Source organism: Monodon monoceros, unplaced genomic scaffold, assembly GCF_005190385.1.
Source record: "Monodon monoceros isolate NGI ecotype Baffin Bay Population unplaced genomic scaffold, NGI_Narwhal_1 Super_Scaffold_2, whole genome shotgun sequence".
Taxonomy (NCBI): Eukaryota; Metazoa; Chordata; class Mammalia; order Artiodactyla; family Monodontidae; genus Monodon; species Monodon monoceros.
This window is the reverse complement of record NW_021703776.1, coordinates 86995400-87015302: the sequence shown is the minus strand read 5'-3', so window position 1 is coordinate 87015302 and position 19903 is coordinate 86995400. Positions and strand designations below refer to the sequence as shown.

The following is a 19903-nucleotide window of genomic DNA, read 5'->3' as shown; positions in this document are numbered from 1 at the left end:
GTGTCTCCTGCCAGCTTTATTTATATGTAGATAACAAACTCACAGTGTGCTGATAAAGTTGCTATTAAGAAGTTTTAAGGGCTACCTCTGAGTCAAGAATATTAGGTTCACTCACTGATAAGTAGATTCCTTCAATTAATTTTTTGATATGAAGATAACAAGAAGATACCTACATTTCCTCATCATTATCTTTTTAAAAGTTTTTTTAAAGATTTTTTTGATGTGGACCATTTTTAAAGTCTTTTTTGAATTTGTTACAATATTGCTTCTGTTTTATGTTTTGGTTTTTTTGGCCATGAGGCATATGGGATGTTAACTCCCCGACCAGCGATTGTACCTGCACCCCCTGCATTGGAAGGCAAAGTCTTAACCACTGGACCGCCAGGGAAGTCCCTATGTATTTTCATTTTTATTGTTTCCATTGCATGTAAGTGTTATATCTCCACACAAAATCAACTTTAAAAGACAAACCAACTGTTATAAATCAAAAAACTGGTTACCTTGAAAGCAACTCATTTGTAATTAGTGTTTGACCTAAATTTAGCTTTTATTCCCCCTTTAAAGTGATTTGCCAGTAAACGTATAACAACATTAAAGAAGTAACCTTGATAGAAAGGACAATAACAAGCCTTATGAAGGGAAGTTATAAAGCCAAAGATCTAAACAACGTTAGAGCTGGGAGAGAACACATCTAGTCCAACCCCTTCATTACAAGAATTGATGCCCCAAAACGTTGAGTTCCCTGCCTGACATCATCAAGTGAATCAAAGGCAGAAGCTGAATTAAACGGATTCTTTCTGCTATTATCTGCTGCTAACTCATATTTCAGAGAGAGTTTGGAAGCTCAGCCCCTCCATAATTTATGTTTTAGTAATAGGTATTTTTCATAAATTGTGGTGTTTTTTGTGTTTTGTTTTGTTTTTTTGCGGTACGCGGGCCTCTCACTGCTGTGGCCTCTCCTGTGGTGGAGCACAGGCTCCAGATGCGCAGGCTCAGCGGCCATGGCTCACGGGCCCAGCCGCTCCGCGGCATGTGGGATCTTCCCAGACTGGGGCACGAACCCGTGTCCCCTGCGTCGGCAGGCGAACTCTCAACCACTGCGCCACCAGGGAAGCCACAATTGTGGTGTTTTTAAACTGGCCAAAACCTATAGATTTCAAGATTTCGGGGATCTTGGATCAGGTCTTTTTTTCCTTTGTTAGTGTCAAAGCTCTTACAAATAACTGTGATATGACACAGCTGAAGGGCAGAGAGTCAGGAGCTGAACAGCCAGGTAAATCCTTTCACTCTAATGCTTCTGCTTAAAACTGTAAAGTGGGAGTGGGAGGTGCTGCTGGATGTTACCATTTGTTTGGGATGACCAATCTTAGTGAAGCAGAGATAGGGTTCCAGCACCTGGCATCAGGGTGGAGCAGGCTGAGGAATCTGCTATCAGCCTCAAGGGAAACAAACCAGAGACCAGAGGAGGCCTTGGGTATTTCAGGTGGAAAGTCCTCAGGGGATAACACAGTCTTCACACATACAATAGAGTTCCGTCAATATCTCTAATTATGTACATATAAAAGTTTCACTATATAAAACATCATTCTGTTTTAAGGGGCTTAAAAGATAAGTAAAGGACATTAGGCAAAACCTAAGGTGATCCAAATAAAGTATGGAGTTTTGTTAATAATAATGTTATACACAATGTTTCATCTGTTGTGGAAAATCTGCATAGCAATGTTAATGACAGAGGAAACTGGGGTATGGGTATATGAGAACTCTGTAATGTTCTTGCAACTCTTCTGTAAACTTAAAAATTACTATTCTAAAATAAAATTTTATTTTCAAAATAATAAAAATAAACAGTTTGACCCACCCATATGATTGCTTGTACAAGCTTGGCCCAAGCACACTTGCTAGGCTCAAACATGCTCTTCTTCTACCCTTCCCCTTAGGTTCCTGGAGCATTTTTAAACTTTAACATATTTGGCTATAGATATTATAATCACAGACATTATAAAGCACAGCACTTTCACATATGTGATCTCATGTGTTAGAAATTTAAATGCTGATGAAGACAATTTTAGTGAATCTGAGGGTGACAAGATTCTAAGATCTGCAATTGTTCACTATGTACTTTGGTTTCAGAAAAGCCTGTAAAAACCTTTTCTGATTACAGTAGAGAAAAGGCTCAAATTGGATGTTAATTTGTCTTAACCATCCTTCCTCAGCACCTTGGGGTTTCAGAGTGTCTCCAAACAAGATGATTGTCAATATTGCTTTTAAAGGCAAGGGTAAAGGAATGTGCTTGTCCCAGAAGCCTTAAAAAAAAAAAAAAAAAAAAAAGGGAAAAGAAGAAAAGGCTGAAACTGGGGTTGGGGCAGCTTCTCCAGAAGAAGGAGTAAGCTGAAGCTGTCCAGCACAGAATAATTTTTGGAAAACTTCAAATTCTGAACTTTGAATCTAGAGAGTTTCCTTTATGAATGTATGACTTAACATCTTCTCAGAAAACCAACCAGCAAAAGTCTTCATATTTCAAAGGAAAAATAAAAGAAAACTATGTGCTAAAGATACTTTACCACCTAAAGAGCCTTTATATTTAAGATCTCATTGCTCCCTACCTGGGTGTTATAGAGAAGGAAAAAGGCTATTGTCTGTTTCTAATTAAGAAGCCTGAGGCACAGAAGTCTGTTCAAAGTCACACAGGTTATCAGCGATAGACATGAAGCAGGAACTGGGGCCACTTTCCTATTAGACCACCCACCTGTAATCTGAGGTATCCACAAAATATAAGAACCAAGATATCAAAAACTTAAACCTCATTGCAAATGCTCTCAGGAAAAAGAATTAGCAAGCTAGAAACTACTCCCAGTGGAAAGAGTAATTGTTTTGTTTTAACAGCATATCTAAGAGCAGAAATATGGAAAGGCATGAAAAATTTTTTTTAATTCTCAAACTCCTATACTTCTCATTCCCTACTTCCTCAAACACAGGTGGGTCAGCAGCTCCAGGCTGGCTGATATAATCACTCTACGCAAATTGGGGGCACTAGAGAGCTCCTTGGTAGATATTTCCATTCCGTCATTGCCATAACTACATACTTATCCTGCAGAGTGTGTTTGAAAATTTTATTTTTCCTTTTTTTATCCTCAATCTTTTAAAGAAGGTATATCTAAGCAAGAGAGACATAACGACATCATGGCTAAAGCATATGGCTACCCAACGGCAATAGAACATTTCCAACTGAATAAATCTCAACGGGAGAAGAAACAACAACAACAAAAAATAGAAGAAGGAAATCAGGGAGGGGCTGAGCGCTGCCTTGTCGGTGTTGCGCCCGTGCTTCCCGCGGAAAAAGCCACAGAATTGAGTGCTGAAGGTGTAGCCCACCCTGTGATCCACCAGGAGGAGTGCGACAACACGACTAGCCGCTCTACTCATAATTACCAAAGGCCAGAAATGACCCAAATTGTTCACAACAGGCAAACTGGCATATAATCGTTCAATGGACTGTCAGCAAAGCAAGGGAAAGATCGAATGACACGGCAGCCAGGGTCATGGGTGAACGGGGGATCTTTCACAGACACACAGGGCGCCACTTCATGAAGTCCAGGAACAAGTGCTGGAGGCGACAGAGGCCAGAGCAGTGGTTCCCTAGGCCTGGGTACATTGATGGGGAGAGGGGCTCCAGGGAGCCTTGTGGACGGAATTCGTCTCCATCTTGATCTGGGAAATAGTTATATGGGTATATACATATGTAAAAATTCTTCCAGCTGTACCCTTAAGATCAGTGCACTTCATTGTATGTATATTACAACTGTGTGTACATTACACCTCCAAACAAGTGAAGGATGTAACAGTTCATCCTGAGTCAGCCTTTCCCATAGGCTCCAAAATCAAACCAGAAGGATTTAGTGGAAATTCTCTACTTTTGCTATAATGAAATCTCATTTTCGAATAAGTTACTCCCTATCATCTTCAAAAAAGAAAAAAAAAATAGAAGAAGGAGGGGGGAGGGGAAAAGGGAAGGAGGACTAGGAGTGGGAGGAGAAAGGCAGGAAGGAGGGAAGCAGACACTCCCATAAAGTATCTCCTTTCACCGGTGTTCCCCTCATTTATTAGTTTTTAGGGTACTTAAAAAAAGGAGAGAAAATTATGATCAAAACTCTTAAATAAGTAAATAAATAAAAGGACAAGAACGGCTTTTTCCAGCGGACACAGTGCTATACTGTCAAGTATTTCAGACATCTAGAGCTTGGTTTCCAGTAATTCACAAAAGAAAACTATTCTGTCTTTCTCATTTTAGAGTTGACAAGCAGCTTCCTTGCATGACCCTGATTGATAACTGAAGCGATTTTTCAGAATGAACCATAAATTATGACTGAATCATAAAAAGAACTACATTTGAAAGGGTTCTAAGTCAATGTTTATTCTATCTTATTACCTCAAAGTTTATTTCTACATATGTTAAGCCTATAGCAGCCATTACTAGGCTTTTGGTATATATTACTTTAGAGGCTAAAATAATCCAGATTACTGAAGTCATAATGAAGGCAACGCACAGTCAGCTTTGACTAATTTTTTTTTTCAGGCTATATATTTTCAACTCTAAAAGGGTATACACGTACACACATTGAAAACGTGTCCTGTAAGTTCCCAGACACATATACAGAACATGTCTGTGTGATAGTTCTAGGTATGGCTGCTTATGTAGTATAGAGATTGTTCTAGTCTCTGAGCAGAGGTGCTGAATTGGTGGACAGTCCAATAAAGGGCTCATCTGAGACCCATGTGATGGTCGTGGTGGTTGTGTAACATTTGATAATGGTGGTGGTGGTTGTGCGTGTGTGTGTGTGTGTGTGTTTTCAAATATGTAGGCAATCTGCCCCGCATGTATTATGGCAGACAAATGTGGCCTCCCTGAGATGCAGTCAAGATTGTACCAAAACAAAGGGAAGAAGAGGAACTCAAGTGGTGAGACAATACCTGGAGTAGAGTGGAGGAAAGAGAAGAAGTGAGAAGGGGATATGGGAAAATTGAAACTCACAATGACAAAAATGCAAAAAGGTTCTTGGGGTGGAAACAAAAAGAAGAATCAGAACATAAATGGTGTTGCTGTCTCTTTAAGATCCAGAAACAGAGGGAGTTGTTGCTAGGTGAAGTAGCATCTGTGGGAGACAGAGAACAGCCATGGGGAGGATAACTGTCCATCCCAAATTACCCCAATAGTCTCCATTTAGAACCGCTTTTTTAGGAAAATTATTAATAGCTCCTCCTTTCCCTCTCAAAAGTGTCCTGGTTTAGATAATAAATGATAGAATCACCCTCTCTCTAGACCACATCTGGCCTAAGACAGAGAGTAGCTGTAAGCGGGACTAAAGCTGGGAAATGGACACCAAGAAGAGCTTTAAGGAAGGGGTAAAGGGAAACAATGGCTGAAGAAAAAAGGAAAAAAGGAGACCAGGTATAATATGTGGACAATTTGTAACCAATTATGCCAAACACAGCTGAAGTTAGAAAGGCCATTTAGAGGAAAAAGTGTATAAAAACCTAAGGCTGGATGGGGAAAAGATAGAAGAAAACAAAGACAAAAGACAAATGATTCAGAACACAAATATGTGTAGGCTCCTATATTTTCCCCTGTATTTGGGGATTAGTGGTTATGATCAGCATGTATAAAAATGACTTAAAATGGCCATCCTGGCTTTCCACCCAGCGTAGGCACACACAAAGTCCCATCTGTTGCTGCCTCCCAGCCTGCTGCTCCAAAGCTGCTCACCTCCTCCTAGCGCTCTGCCTCTGAGCCCTGCAGGCTGCCTCGACCAAGCCTTCCCACCAAGCCCCCTCCCCCACTTCTGATGGCCGCATACCAGACTGTCTGCCACTGTGGTTTCACAGGCTTCCACAGATAGGCCACAGTATGTGAAGCTGCATTTCACTGCGTCATTTCAGAGACCTCTTTTGACTTTTTCCTGGATCAGAATTTTGTATTGCGAAAGGCAGAAAGTAAATGTCAAGGGCAAGTTCAAAAGGCTAAGTGATTTCTAGCTAAGCATTCCCTATGCCTAGAGGGAAGACGGACTACCACCAGTAAGTGGGTCTTTCGCCCTTAGAGTTTCAGAAAAAACATCTTATAGATTTCTACCACCATTTTGAATTGGGGCATATTATGGGTTGAATTTTGTCTCCCTCAAAATTCTTATGTTGAAGTCCTAATTCCTAGTACCTCAGAACGTGACCTTTTTTGGAAATAGGGTCTTCACAGGGGCAATCAACTTACAGTGAGGTCATTAGGGCGAGCCCTAATTCAATACGACTGGTATCTTTATAAGAAGAAGAAATTTGCATACAGAGAGGACGGTATGTAAACATGAAGACGGCCATCTATAAGCCAAGGGGAGAGGCCTGGAACAGGTCCTTCCCTCACAGCCCTCAGAAGGAACCAACCCTGCTGACACCTTGATGTTGGATTTCCAGTCTCCAGAACTGTGAGACAATAGGTTTCCGTTGTTTAAGCCACCTAGTTTGTGGTACTTTGTTACAGCAGTCTGTCCTAGGAAACTAATATCCCAGATGCAGTCTGGTCACAGATGGGAGTTACGAGAAGCTGACCAGACTAATTATAGCTTTTCCATTTCCCTAAGAAGACTAAGTAATGCTTCTTTGGTGTATCTGAAAGAATGGGCACTCCCTATGGCAAGATGGGACTGGACGATCCTGAGGAAAGAATTTCTACTGCTCGTGCCTCAGCTTCTCCCTCCATGGAGTTGGTTATAGGGCCTGTGGTCTGAAATCCCCACTAGGACTGATTGGTATGGCAAAGGGTGATCACGGAAATATTCTGAGTTTTGAGCAGGAAGATCAAACTTAAACTGTGGAGCCTTATTAATAAATACACTGAGAATGGCTGGCACGGAAGTAGATCCTAACTTCTTTAGTCAGTCACTGAAGTGGAGGACTTCCCACATGATCCTCATAGAATCAGCTCTGTCTTGGCCTTTCGAGTACGTAAATTTGACATAATCAAACACCAAAACAGCTTGCCGTATTCGGACAAAGGGTTAATCCTTCAGTACGTAGTTCCAGACTATCTCCCCTTGAGTTGAGTTAGAGAAAAGGGTGTAACCTGCTTGTTAAACTATCTCTGCTCCCAGAAAAAGAAAACACAAAAATATTTCTGCACGTTTCTTTTCTTCTTTTTAAAAGCTGCTGTAGGCCTAGGTTCTCATTCTGTCGAACACTCACTTGAATAACCTCTTGAGTCAGTAGTGAAAGCAATGGTGTTTAGCCCCACTTCCTTATACGGCAGGGAAAGACAATGTGCTTGTCTACTTGAACTGCAGTGTGGCTCTCTGACAAATTATAATGACTGGTTATGGAAACCTCCTGTTCTGGTTTCCATCGCTCTCCCCAGGACAGACACAGAACAGACAGCTGTAGGGAAATGGAAAGGGTTGGAGACAGGGAACAGTGTTGAATTTAGCTCTGTTCTTTGCCAGTTGTGTGACCTTGGGCAACTTATTTAATTTACTTTACTGCCCTGATGTAGTTACCGTCAACCAGAACAGTGCTTGTCATCTAACAAGTATGCCAGCAAGGTAGTTGAATGAGTTAGCTTACCTTCTCAACCGTCTCTAACCTAAAAGGCTTGGGATAACTACCAATCATTTCTTTTTTTTTTTTTTTTTTTTTTTTTTTTTTTTTTGCGGTACGCGGGCCGCTCACCGCTGCGGTCTCTCCCATTGCGGAGCACAGGCTCCGGACTCACAGGCCCAGCGGCCATGGCTCACGGGCCCAGCCGCATGTGGGATCTTCCCGGACCGGGGCACGAACCCGCGTCCCCTGCATTGGCAGGCGGACTCTCAACAACTGCACCACCAGGGAAGCCCCTACCAATCATTTCTATTTGCTCTCCCTCCTAAGTTCAGTACGTTTTTCCCTAGATAAGTCTCAGTCTTCTCCCCTCTCTCATTCTCTCTTCTTTCCTCTCTCCCTCTCTCACTCCATGTCTAAAACACTGAAAACCTACAAAACAACCCAGCCTCGGGAATAATAAAACCCTTTAGCCATACTAGATAAAGATGATTTGGAATATTAAAAGCAGCACAGGGACTTCCCTGGTGGCGCAGTGGTTAAGAATCCACCTGCCAATGCAGGGGACACGGGTTGGAGCCCTGGGCCGGGAAGATCCCACATGCTGTGCAGCAACTAAGCCCGTGTGCCACAACTACTAAGCCTGCGCTCTAGAGCCCGTGAGCCACAACTACTGAGCCCTCGTGCCACAACTACTGAAGCCGGCACGCCTAGAGCCCGTGCTCCGCAACAAGAGAAGCCACCGCAATGAGAAGCTCGCGCACCGCAACAAAGAGTAGCCCCCACTCACCACAACTAGAAAATGCCCACGTGCAGCAATGAAGACCCAACGCAGCCAAAAATAAATAAATAAACAAATTTACTAAAAAAAATAAAAGCAGCACAGCTCCAATGATAAGGGTAGGGGAGAAAACTCTGCGGTTGAAAGGGATGGTGGAGGTTGTCTGACTCTGCAGAGCAGGGTTGTCCAAGTTCCAGAGACTGATCTAGTTTAGAAAGTGCTTATGCTGACCTGAAACAGGGTTTCCTGTAACTGTATCTATTGGTCCTAGTTCTACTTCCTGGAGAACCTGACATTAAAGAACTTGACATGACTTCATGTCATGGGGCTCCTTTTGCTCCATCTACATGATGGCGGTAGAGTAGGCAACTGGGGAGAGTGGGTGGCTAAGGGCATGGGGACTAAAAAGAGCCCCACGCCTACAGATAGCCCCCACAGGAAGCCACGGCTGATAGCTGACGATTTTTAACTTAGTGCCTATCATGTGCAAAGCAGTTTAGGGGTATTATTTATAGTCCTTATAACAACTACCAAATGGAGGAACAATTATCTCCTTTTTATAGGTGGAGAAACAGGCTAGAAAATGGTAAATTTGAGATTCAAACTCAAGTCTTCCTGATTTCAAAGTGTGTTCTCAAATAAGTCACATCCCCAGAGCCTCACACAAAATCAAATGGAGTAATTAGGCAGCACGGTGTGGTGGTTGAGTACGTGGACTATGGAGCCAGATTATCTAGGTTTGAATCCTGACTCTGCCACTTACTAGCTGTGTGACGTTAGATGTGTTACTTAGCCTGATTGTAACTCAGTTTCCTCATCTGTAAATCTGATTGTTATGAAGATTATTTATTTGATTCGCTACTTGGCCTGTGTCAGACGCTGCTGTAAGCACTCAGTACTGATACAATTAGAGAGGAATCAATGAATTCAAACATGAATATTGGCTTCAGCTTTCTTATCAAGAAGAAATTATGGACATTTAATCCTTTGCTCATTTAACTCACATATGAAGCACCCACTATATGTGGGTCAAGGCACTTTTTTAGGCTCAAGTCACAGCACCTGAAAAACACAGACAAAGTCTCTGATTTCATGGTGCTTATGTTCTAGGAGCATAGGAAATAATAAACGAGTGAAGAAATAAATAGGCAGTCATAAGCATACGTTATGAATATGCATGTAACTAAACAACAAAGGTACCCAGATTGGCTCTTCAGGGTAGAGGCTAATTTTACTGACTTGATACCTTAGGGTCAGTGGTGTGCTAGTAAATGTTTGATAACAAGCCTTGGGGGTTGGCAGGTGAGGAGAGTCTGATTTGTAGTATTTGCTAATTTCCAGGGTGTAAATACTTCCATCGTGGTTGATCTCAAGCTCCCAACATGACATCCGTGAATGAAGAACCGGGAGAAGAAGTTCTCTTGCACAGCATTTGGTAGTATTTCCATCATATGGACACAATAGATGTAACTAACCTTGAGAGCACAGATAATAGTAAAACGTAAAATAATTAGGAAGGGATGAGTTTTGAGTATTTATTACCATGGTTTTGATACAATGTATTTAACCCGAAGTCTATATAATTTAATTTTTAATAATGACAGTGCGTAACAACTAGTTCTCAAAATCTTAAAAATTTAACAGTTGGCTTTTGGGAGCTTGCGTGAGCTGGCTCCACACACCACTGTTTAGGGAGCATGGAGAGGGAGACAGTTCAGGGGAAAAGGAGACTGAGTCACTGTCGCGTCATTATTCAGATGCGGGTCCTAATCTAACTCCTTTTTAGCTGCTCTTTTCCAGCAAGCTCTGCTTTCCTGTACACAGTGGAAGCACTGCTCTGTAAACCAAATACCGTCGGTACAAATATAGCAACAATTCTGGCATTCTTATTGGACCAGTTTGCTTATGCAGAGATAGTTTTAGCCCTACAATCCTTAGTGAATATAATTTATGTACTCGGTGCTCTGAATATGGTAGATTCTTCTGCGCAATACAGAGGATGTAACTCCTGACTGTTGAGTAAAGGAAGACCCTAGAGGTGGATTTTCTGTCCTGCAAAAGCAAATTATTCCCCCTTTCCATGAACCTGAGGCCTCTTGTCTCTTAGGGCTCACAGGCTTCTGAAAGGGCCACCCAGGGAAGCACCGAAGGCCCTAGCCTCAGAGGAGATGGACGGCGGGAGTGGAGGAAGCTTCTCCCCTATTCCCACTAAGGATCTGTACATTCCTTACCACAAAGTGGAGAAGACAGAAAAACATTTTCTGTTTTTCTTGGTAAGTTAAATATCAAAAGTAACCAATCTTCAAAACATCCTAAGGACAGGAATACTTAAAGAGACAATTTTTCCTCAAGTTACCCCTCCCCCGAAGCCTAAATTTCACTTAGTAATGGTGGCTGGAACAGGAAGTGGAAATACCATGAGAAATTTTATTCTTGCCACATTTTCAATGCTTTACAAAAGCAAACACTGGAAATCTCATCAGAAAGCTTGACCTTGCCGGGTTGATAACTTTGCAGCCAAACCAAGAGTACTGGAAGCTGGAGGAATTTTCAGATAAATATTCTAGCGCTTCTGGAGGGACTCTTCATCAAAACTGATTATTTGGAATAGACAGCTGTAACTTTTAGAAAGAAATTATTTGAAACTAAACAAGTAGGCTTCTGAGGAATAAGTGACTCCATGCATCTACTATAAGTTATTTTAAGCATAGATGTGCAGAACTGTTTCTCAGGCAGGGTGTTTTAGCAGAATCATCAGGGAGTCTTCACAAACTGGACCCCAGTGGATGGGTCTCAGGGATGTATGTTTTCAGAAAACCCTACAGTTGACTCCAATTAAGACGCTGGTTAAGATCTCCTGGGTTATAGGCAAATCAGGCTGCATTGTACAATCCAAATCCGTAAACTGTTAAAATGGCACATTCGTGCTATCAGGAGAAACAATCTGGTGTACTGAAAGGTTAACAGTGTGGGACTCAGGAGATGTGTGTTCTAGAACCACCTTTGCCACTAATTAACTGGGCGACCTTGGTCAAGTCACTTGGTTTGTTCTTTCATTCAACAGATATTTACTGGGATTCTGTGATGTGCCAGACACATGAAAAAAATAAATGTTTTTTACGAATCTTACTGACATGAATCAAAGAAACCTACAAATACGTGTATAATATTACTCGGTGTGGCTAAGCTTTAGTTTCTCATCTGGAAAATGAAAAATAGATTACTGGTTCATTTTCTTTTTCAGAGTTTCTTCTCAAGATCCCAAATTTCTTGCCCCAAACTTCCCACACACAATATAATTACATGTTTTAGGTCCACTGATTGAGAAAATACAATACCAAAAGCTACTATGAATTCAATAACTATTTAAAGTAAATTGACATTTATGTCATCATAATGCATCTATATAATTAGAAAAATAGTAGCACATGTTGTTTACTCAGTTTGTCGAAATCATTTGCTGCATATATGGACTTGTTTACCTATTGCAATAATTTAGTGGCCTCCCAGGGATCCAAGGTGCAGAGGTTAGGAACCTACAGACCATATCAATCACATGAAATACAAGATACTTGAGTAGCAATGGCCCTTTTCTTCCACAACAGACGTCACTATCAATGACAGCGTTTTTTTGCCCACAGAGAGTTTAAACTCAGCCTCAGAATCCTTCTCAACACAGTATTCCAGATGGTCACTACCAACTGTTTAAAGCTGGCAAACAGAGGAAAAATTATTGACACTCCCTGGGCTAAATGACTCCTAAGGCCCTGCACAGCTTTAAAAAATCTATGAATCTTACGTATTCAGTTTTGCTGTCTTGAGAAACACAAATGCCTTCTCCCCTCTCTACGTAAAAGTTCTTCAAATGTTTGAAAGACATCCATGTGGCCCCTACATTTTCTTTCCTTTGGGATAAACAGCTCCAGATCCCTTATCTGTTCCTCATATTCTGTTGTCTCGACCACCTCTGGCCTTTGACGCTCACCCCTGTTTGCATATCTGTCAATATTTCCCTGAAGAACAGCCCAGAACTTCTCTCACTCCCCTTGATAGACATTGAGACATGTGTTCAGTGACTGAAAATTACATTGCAAACATTGCCGAGAACTGAAATGTCCTTGATTGAGAGTATACTAGCTTTTATGCATTACACTTATTAAGTACTGTGATTTACATTGAGATGTAGTTCTTTTCATTTATTAACATTATTAAGTCATTACATATTTAATTTTAAAGATTGCCTTACTTTGTGGGAAGCCATATCACACCTATGACTCATATGAAAATACTCAAGTGTTTTTCTTTAGAATCTTTCTAAAGTGGATAATTCTTATCTTTTCAATTATCGGTGGTACAAGCTTCCAGGCCAACTCCTTCAAGATCGGCTCATCAGGCCATGCCAAAGTGATAATCAGGAACTGTATGACCCTGACAGTGGGTGTTTGCCTCTCTAGGAATTCAGTCACATAAAAATTCAAATGATATTCATTGATAGCTGTTGGATATTTCAGCTAATTTGCTCTCCATGCCTAACTTTCTCTTCTAACTAAAATTGCCCACTGGGCTTTTTTTCCCCCAGGGGTGACTACTGCAGCCAGACACACGCTAATTCATCCATAGGCATGCCAGTAACCCTTGATGTTCCCTCCGCTAAGGGATTTGCCAAAGACAATAGTTACTAGCTGAACCAATCAGATTTCCTCTCTCAGAATTTAACCAGGAAGCACAGAAGGAATTTTCCAGTCTGCAGAACGACAAAAAGCAGCAGCCACATGTGCTGCGGCTGAGTTACATTAATGGCAGCACATAGACCTCTGCTGAGATTTTTTGACCCACCTTGATTCCAGCCCCATTCTCTTTGGACTTTGGTCCTATCTTGGCTTCTATTCTTGGATTTCCTTGTGATTCCATCCCTTTATTATTCCACATGTATCTTATAGTTCTGCACCATTACTCAAGCTACTGAAGCTTATTAATATAAGGGTCTCTTTGTTCCGAACCCGGTGTCAAGAGCTCTCACATATGTCACCGTACCTGTCTGTACACTACCTTGCTATGCAAGCTCTTGGTTTTTAACCTCCTGACTTCTGATTTTTGCTGTTTCTCTTTTTCTTACCTGGCTATAATTCACATGTTAGCCCATGGGTGTATTTTATGTCCATTCTGGCTTAGACCCTCCTGACACCAGTGGAACTAAAGTCCTTGATATTTCTGGCCCTTGGGTCCCTGGCTGGGGGTTCCGGGCTTGCTCTGGTCCTGCCCCTCTTTAGCACTCAGGTGAAATCTGCCTAGTTCCCCAGCTTGAGACAAGGGAGAGGGAGTGTTACATGTGGGTGTAAAAGGAACTAATTACACGTTCCTACTTACTATGTCTTTCTCCAAGTGAGATGACTTCCTTACAGTCAAGTGCTTTCATCCACGTATTCACAAAACAATGCTAGAAGCCTCAGGAAATGATTAAAAAGTAATTTATCATCAAGTTAGCCATCGTTGGTGCATATATATTTTTTAAAAGGAAAGCCGTATACTAAAATGAGTGCTTAATAAGCACACCCTATTCACCTAAAATATTCCCCCAAATATTCATTTTCCTTCAGCCATTCCCTCACTGCTGTTTAGCAATCCTGTTATTAAGCTCTTAGCATACACTTAACAGCAGCCATTCCTGAATTCTCCAGTCCCTAAGCTCCTCACAGAAAACTGCTTCTCTAGAGATGATCTCCTTTTCTTTGAAATGGAGGCCATATGAGGTAATCTCCTTCTATATTTGTGTGTATTTACACCTTCCTGTCTTCCTTCCAAAGAATCTGGGAAACAAGGAAGGACACCTCCTCTCATGTTTTGGTCCCATCCACCCTTGTCTCCACTGGGGATCAAGACTTTACCTCACTCCCCACCCCCGACCGCCCCCCTCCGCCCCTGACCGTCCCCCACGCCCGCCCCCCCGCTCAAGGGTTTCTCACAGGTCGGTCAGAAAGGCAGGTGGGTTCGCAAAGGACCTTGAGGGGTTAGAGTTTTTATCAGGTTCTCGAAGATGTCCAGGAGAAAAACAACAACAACACAGGGAAGAACAGCTGACCGGGCAGCCCCGTCACCTCTGCCTCACAGCCCCCGGTCACCCTTTCCTTCTCCCCTCCGCTCACAACACTCACCTACCACCAGCCAGCTGTGAGTTGGGGGTGAGAAGCAGAGTGGCTCTTTACCACAGAAATGGCTCTACCATCTCCTCTGTCCGCTCTAACCTTTCTCCCTTGGCCTAAAAACGTGACGACGTGTTCCCCTGCCTCGAACACATCTGGGCTTGACCCTTCTGCTTTTGTCTGGACTTCCTCCTAGAGCCAGGCCACTGCAAGTTGTCAGTGTTGGATCAGGAAAACCCCCTGTTTGGACTGGGGGTGGAAGCACTAGAGAATCTGGTAGAGGCGGAGGCCTGGGGGAGGGAAGTTAGGGATGCCACCCAGGGACAATTACAGGGGACCCAGCTGGGGGTACTAAAGACTGAGGCAAACAGAGACGAGAGGGCAGATCCAGGGAGCAGTCTGGTCTCAATACCAACAGGAACCACAGCCAGGTGCTCCTGATTACCTCAGCCTCCTTACAAGGCCCAGGCTTGACATGCTGGGATTAGTTCCATGCTTTTGGCTGGAGGCAGAGAAGCTGCCTCATTTACTAAGGCCTTTCTGTTGTCAGCACCTTGTCATTGGTCTTCCATTCAACTAGATCTTCAGGTTCCTGGATACGGCCTTACACCATTGACGACCCGTCTTATTGGCCCCCTGATACCTGCGTCCTCCTGGTCTCGGATTACCAAAGCCAAAATTTAGACAACACTGGGGTGGACCAGTATTCCCTAACTCTGGGTTCAGGGTTTTAGAAAGAAGTAGGATCTAGAAGGTGTCACTCAAGGGTCCTCAAATATGAGGAAGGAAGGAGCAGATAATTAGGGAAAATAGATAAGAAGTGGAGATACCAGCCAAAATGAGCATAATGTCCACAGGACTCAAACTGCAGGCAGTAGAGTATACAGCCTATAGAGAAGAGGGGGCGAACAGCTCCATCTCATTTACACATCTTAACCACTGTGGGAGGTGCGAGAAACATTAGAATGCCCACTCTACAGATGAGGTCAAAGAGTTGATGACTCCCCTCAAAGGTTTGGGCTTTTTAAATAGGGGAACCAGTACTGGGACTGACCTCTCCTGAGTGGAGCCAGAGCTACAAGTAACTCTTTAAATTAACCAACTACTCAGAACCTATAAGCCTCTCTCCAATAATAAACTTGGATTAACTTGATGGATGAAGGACTTTCAGTAAGGAGCAAATGGTTCTATTTTGGGGCTTTGAGAGAATCTACCCAGAAAACTCTTTTTTAAAGTCTGAAAATTCTTTGGCAGCGTCCTTCTAACCTCCTCCTTAGTCCTACCATGCTATTTGCATACCACTTCGTCAGCATTTTCCCCTGTCTCCCACCGGGGCCTCACCCTACCACGTTTCTGAGACATGTGATAGACTGCAGGCAGGTGGGCAACCAGCTACTCCCTCCTCATGCCCATGTCTAAGTCACTTTTTTGTCTTGCTAAAGAATGACTAACTAGTAACCATCCTACCATGAAAATGACAAATGGAGACAACTGCATGTGCTTCTAAGAAAAGGCCTCCTAAGGTACATTTTACTTATCAGAACAGAAAATATGTAGGCTGGACTCTGGAACTTTCCATGGCTGAACACAGGACCACCCTATACCATCTGCCCCGGAGCAGGAGACCCTCAGGCCAATCATAGGAGCCAATTAGAATTGCTAATAGCCTCACTGTCAGGGCATACTTATATGTATCTCGCTTAAATCCTTTAAACTTCAGTTTGAAACTTCTCTTAACTTTAATGTAAGAATTGTGTATTTATTTAAAGCAATCTTTTGATCCTAATTATTTAAATTGTGCATTCTACTGGTTTTGAACAATGGAAACAACCCAGCCTGTTACCTGTGGATCAATTCATAGTACATTCCTTGTGTGTGCTAAGATCAACTTTTTATTAGTGACTTTTTATTCCAGCCTTTTGCCATTGTATTTCTCTTTATTGAACGATTTTAATAAAATGAAAATTTTTGCACCGTGGTTTCATTGTGCTCCGTTTACCTCCCTATTTGGGGAGATGTGTCCTAGCTAATATTCAACAAGAGGAAAGTAGCACAAAGAGTGGCCTAAAGTCCCACGTAAGGTAAAACGTCCAAATCCCCCTGTTCCGTCACTATGTACAGCAGAACACTTAAAGCATTATTTCAAAAAAATGGGTTTTTCTGGTTGTTGGGGGTGAGAGACCACACGAGGAGGCCGGGAGAGAGCGGTGGTAGCAAAGTTTGAACTCTCAGGGATTCGGAGATGTTGGTTTCAAAATGGAATTTATCCTCAAATCCCAAGATTATAGATTTCCTTCCAAATTGCATTCCCAACACGGCTTAGAGAACAGTTGAAAAAGAAATTGCTCTCCATATTTTGATTGACATTAAAAACACTGTGAAAATAGTCTGGAACTTGATCTCTTCGAGGGAAGGACAATAATCAAACTATAGCTTTTGCCTGCAGCCTTTCTTTCACACTTACTCAGAACTGTTCCAGGAAAAGAAATTCACAGGGAATTTTGTACTCATATATCACTTCTAGAAGGAGAGGGAGGCATTCTCAAGAAAATTATCCCCAAACTTTTAAATACAAAGAAAGAAGATTAATGAATCGCAACACAAAACCACCACTATCCATGGAATAAAATCAAACTGAGTCAGTCATTTGGAGCTGGAAACCTTTAACATCCAGGTTTATTTTTTTAAAAAGATCAGATTTGCCCTTCTTGCTACATACCACCTAGTCTTCACTTAAGTTCTAGACATCCATGTCTGGTTTTGCCAAACACATTAGAAGGATTTTACTATTTCAGTTTACAAGTCCATCTGCATAGCCCTATTAATCGAAGGGATCCATGAATACCAAGTACTTTGTTCTCACCCATTTTTTTGACCATGCATTTCATTGCTACAGCACTAAAATTCCCCCACCCTTTACAATCAGCTCTCTCTAAAAGGAATTCCAGGCTACTGCCAACTAGCTGCCTTGTACTACTGTTTAAGATGCCCCAATATGTCGGACTATCTTGAAATGAAAGGCTGTTTCCTCCCTTTTCAGAACACACTTGCAACCTACACCTTTTTCAAATTCTCTAGTGACACTCAGGCATGCTTTCAAACAGAAAATAAGATTTCTTAAGAAATAGTTTGGTCGGATGTTAAATGCGATTTCTAAAAACACACCCTCTAGCACATGCATTCTCTCATTATTAGGTTTTATAGGAAACAGATCATGGGAGGCATCTTCTGTCTCAGCAAATATCAGATCAGTTACATTAACCCAGCCGGTGCTAAATGCCAGTGCTCTTCCCCGCTCTGACCTGATTTCCTTGCAGCTCTAGAAGTTTAGTCTTAAACACTGGTAGCAGAATAGAATGTAAATGACTTTGGTTACAAATTATCACTTTTTGGCTTCTCATCGGCCTAAAAAGTTATTGTTCTTTTTAAAGCAGAACCTCTTTAAATCTCTGATAATAAAAGATGCAGGAGAGACTTCTGGTGTGGGCAGACAGGCACAGAACGGCTACTGACACTGACCTATGGCTATCAGGTATAACCCCCATGACACTCCTGAACAAAAGGCTATCTTATCAAAGTTGCCAGTGGTCCCTGAATATACGTCCCTATATAATCGCTCCTCTCGTCCCAACTCTAAGAACAAAACTTGAGATCTCATCCTGTTTGTCTTCCGGGAACATCTGCAGGGTAGCAAAGCCCGGTCTGGCTCTGAGAATTTGCATGGTTTACTGGCGTTTACAATCTTGCATCTCCAGCTACCTTGGCCAGGAATGTTGACTGAAACCCAGAGAAAGTCCCCATACTCTCTGGAGGAGATTATAAGAAAGCCCTCTGTGCCTTACCTCTCAGGCTGAAACTTCTTCCCAGGGACTAAGTCGGAAAGGAAGGACTGATTTCTTTAAGCAGAAGCACAGCAAGAGTGCAGGCAGGCAGGCAGCCTAATACACACTGCTCTATTCAATAAAACTCCACACCGCCCTTCCTTAGCCCCTCCCAGAAGTCCATGCTAAGTGAACACATATCCCCTATGTTTACAGTCGGCATCGGTGGTATGCATTGTCCTGTAGTTTTTCTAATAGGCAGCCAATGACGACACCCCAGCCGAGGTGGATGCAGCCTGCCTGTGGAGATGCCTGTCATTCCCTAGGCATGCTCAGGAAATCACTCATCAGAAAAACCAAGACCTAAAAAGCTCTGAAGCTGCGTGCAGGCTGCCAAAACCAGCCTGCTACATGCCCTTTTTTGGTTATCCTTAGCAGGGCCTCTGGAAGTGAATCCATTGTCAGGAACAATCATAAGAAATGTTAATCTTGGAGAAAGAGGCTGTCTTGTAGAACACAAATGGAACTTTAAAAAAGAAAGCACGGTCCATGAAACTTAACAGTCCGTAAGTTTACTGGGGTGGAGGTGGGGAAGGCTTTTTAATTGAGGGATCCTTGATAGCGTATTTCTTTTAAAAGTAGTTGTACATACAAAATGAAGTTAAATTGTGTATGTAATTGTAAAGCCTGAAATGGCTAGGACTCAGGTCTGATGTACAGGCTAGATTTCAACCTGAAAGAGGCACAGCCTCCTAAAATATGTCTACGTGTGTTATAAAAACAACTAATAAAAAAAAACTTAGGTCTTTTTTAGTAGGTAGTGTTTGCCAGAACAAGTGTGCTGCCAGAAACTGAGCTAGGCAGGATCCTATGGGCTTGGCTATCCTCATTGGTTTTCCACATCACCTTTCTCTCTCCCTCCCCCTCCTCTTTGTTTATTCAGATTTGGCAACAGAGAGATATTGCTAGAAACTAAACACAACAGAGAGGGTATGAAGGAACCCAGCACCTGCTTTGGAGCTGGTGTAGACGGATGCATACGCCCACAGAGATGACACTGATGTTATGGTGACTTCTTGAAAGGACTCCAACCAACTCTTCCTTGGGTGGGATGTGTGCTATGAGAGGGTCAGAATTAGGAGATGCTGAATTGCAATGAAATTAACTAGCCCGTGTGTATATATACTCTGGGGTCTTATACTTCTCAATATAGAATTCACTCAATTAGTCGATCAGTGCTTAATTCAACAGCAAGAGACTACGAGCACTTCCTGTTTGTCAGGCCTGGGTCTAGGTGCTCTAGGTGCTCTGCCTCATTCACTATGGCTCTGTGTTTAGAGACTGTTTCATCACTGGCTAAGAGGAGTTAAAATATTTTCCCTGGCTAATTACAAGTCCAGAAGCATGGTCTTCAAAAATCTTAGGTTTTGCCGTATAAGCCTTTCCCTATTTATGAAGATCCAAATTAGAAATGATCTCTACTTAGGAAAAAGTCCCTGCCCTTTGTGCCTCACTCAGAAGGCTTGGGAAGTGATTGATCCCTATGGTGGCTTCCTTCCTCAGCCCTGAAGCACTAACAAGTTACC

The 19903-nt window shown here is 42.3% G+C and overlaps 1 protein-coding gene across 7 annotated transcripts in view; it reads right to left on the bottom strand.

Annotated features, from left to right (window-relative positions):
* The window catches only part of CALD1 (caldesmon 1), a 181264-nt gene extending 162785 nt beyond the window's left edge, over positions 1 to 18479 (bottom strand). For 2 of the 7 annotated variants that reach the window (XM_029233568.1, XM_029233584.1), the window contains exon 1: positions 18339 to 18422. The gene's annotated coding sequence lies outside the window, so the exon portion shown is untranslated. Of the gene's footprint in view, positions 1 to 18338 lie in introns of all 7 variants that reach the window. The other 5 variants (XM_029233577.1, XM_029233579.1, XM_029233578.1 and 2 more) reach the window with 3 other exon arrangements.
* Positions 18480 to 19903: the final 1424 nt, after the last annotated feature.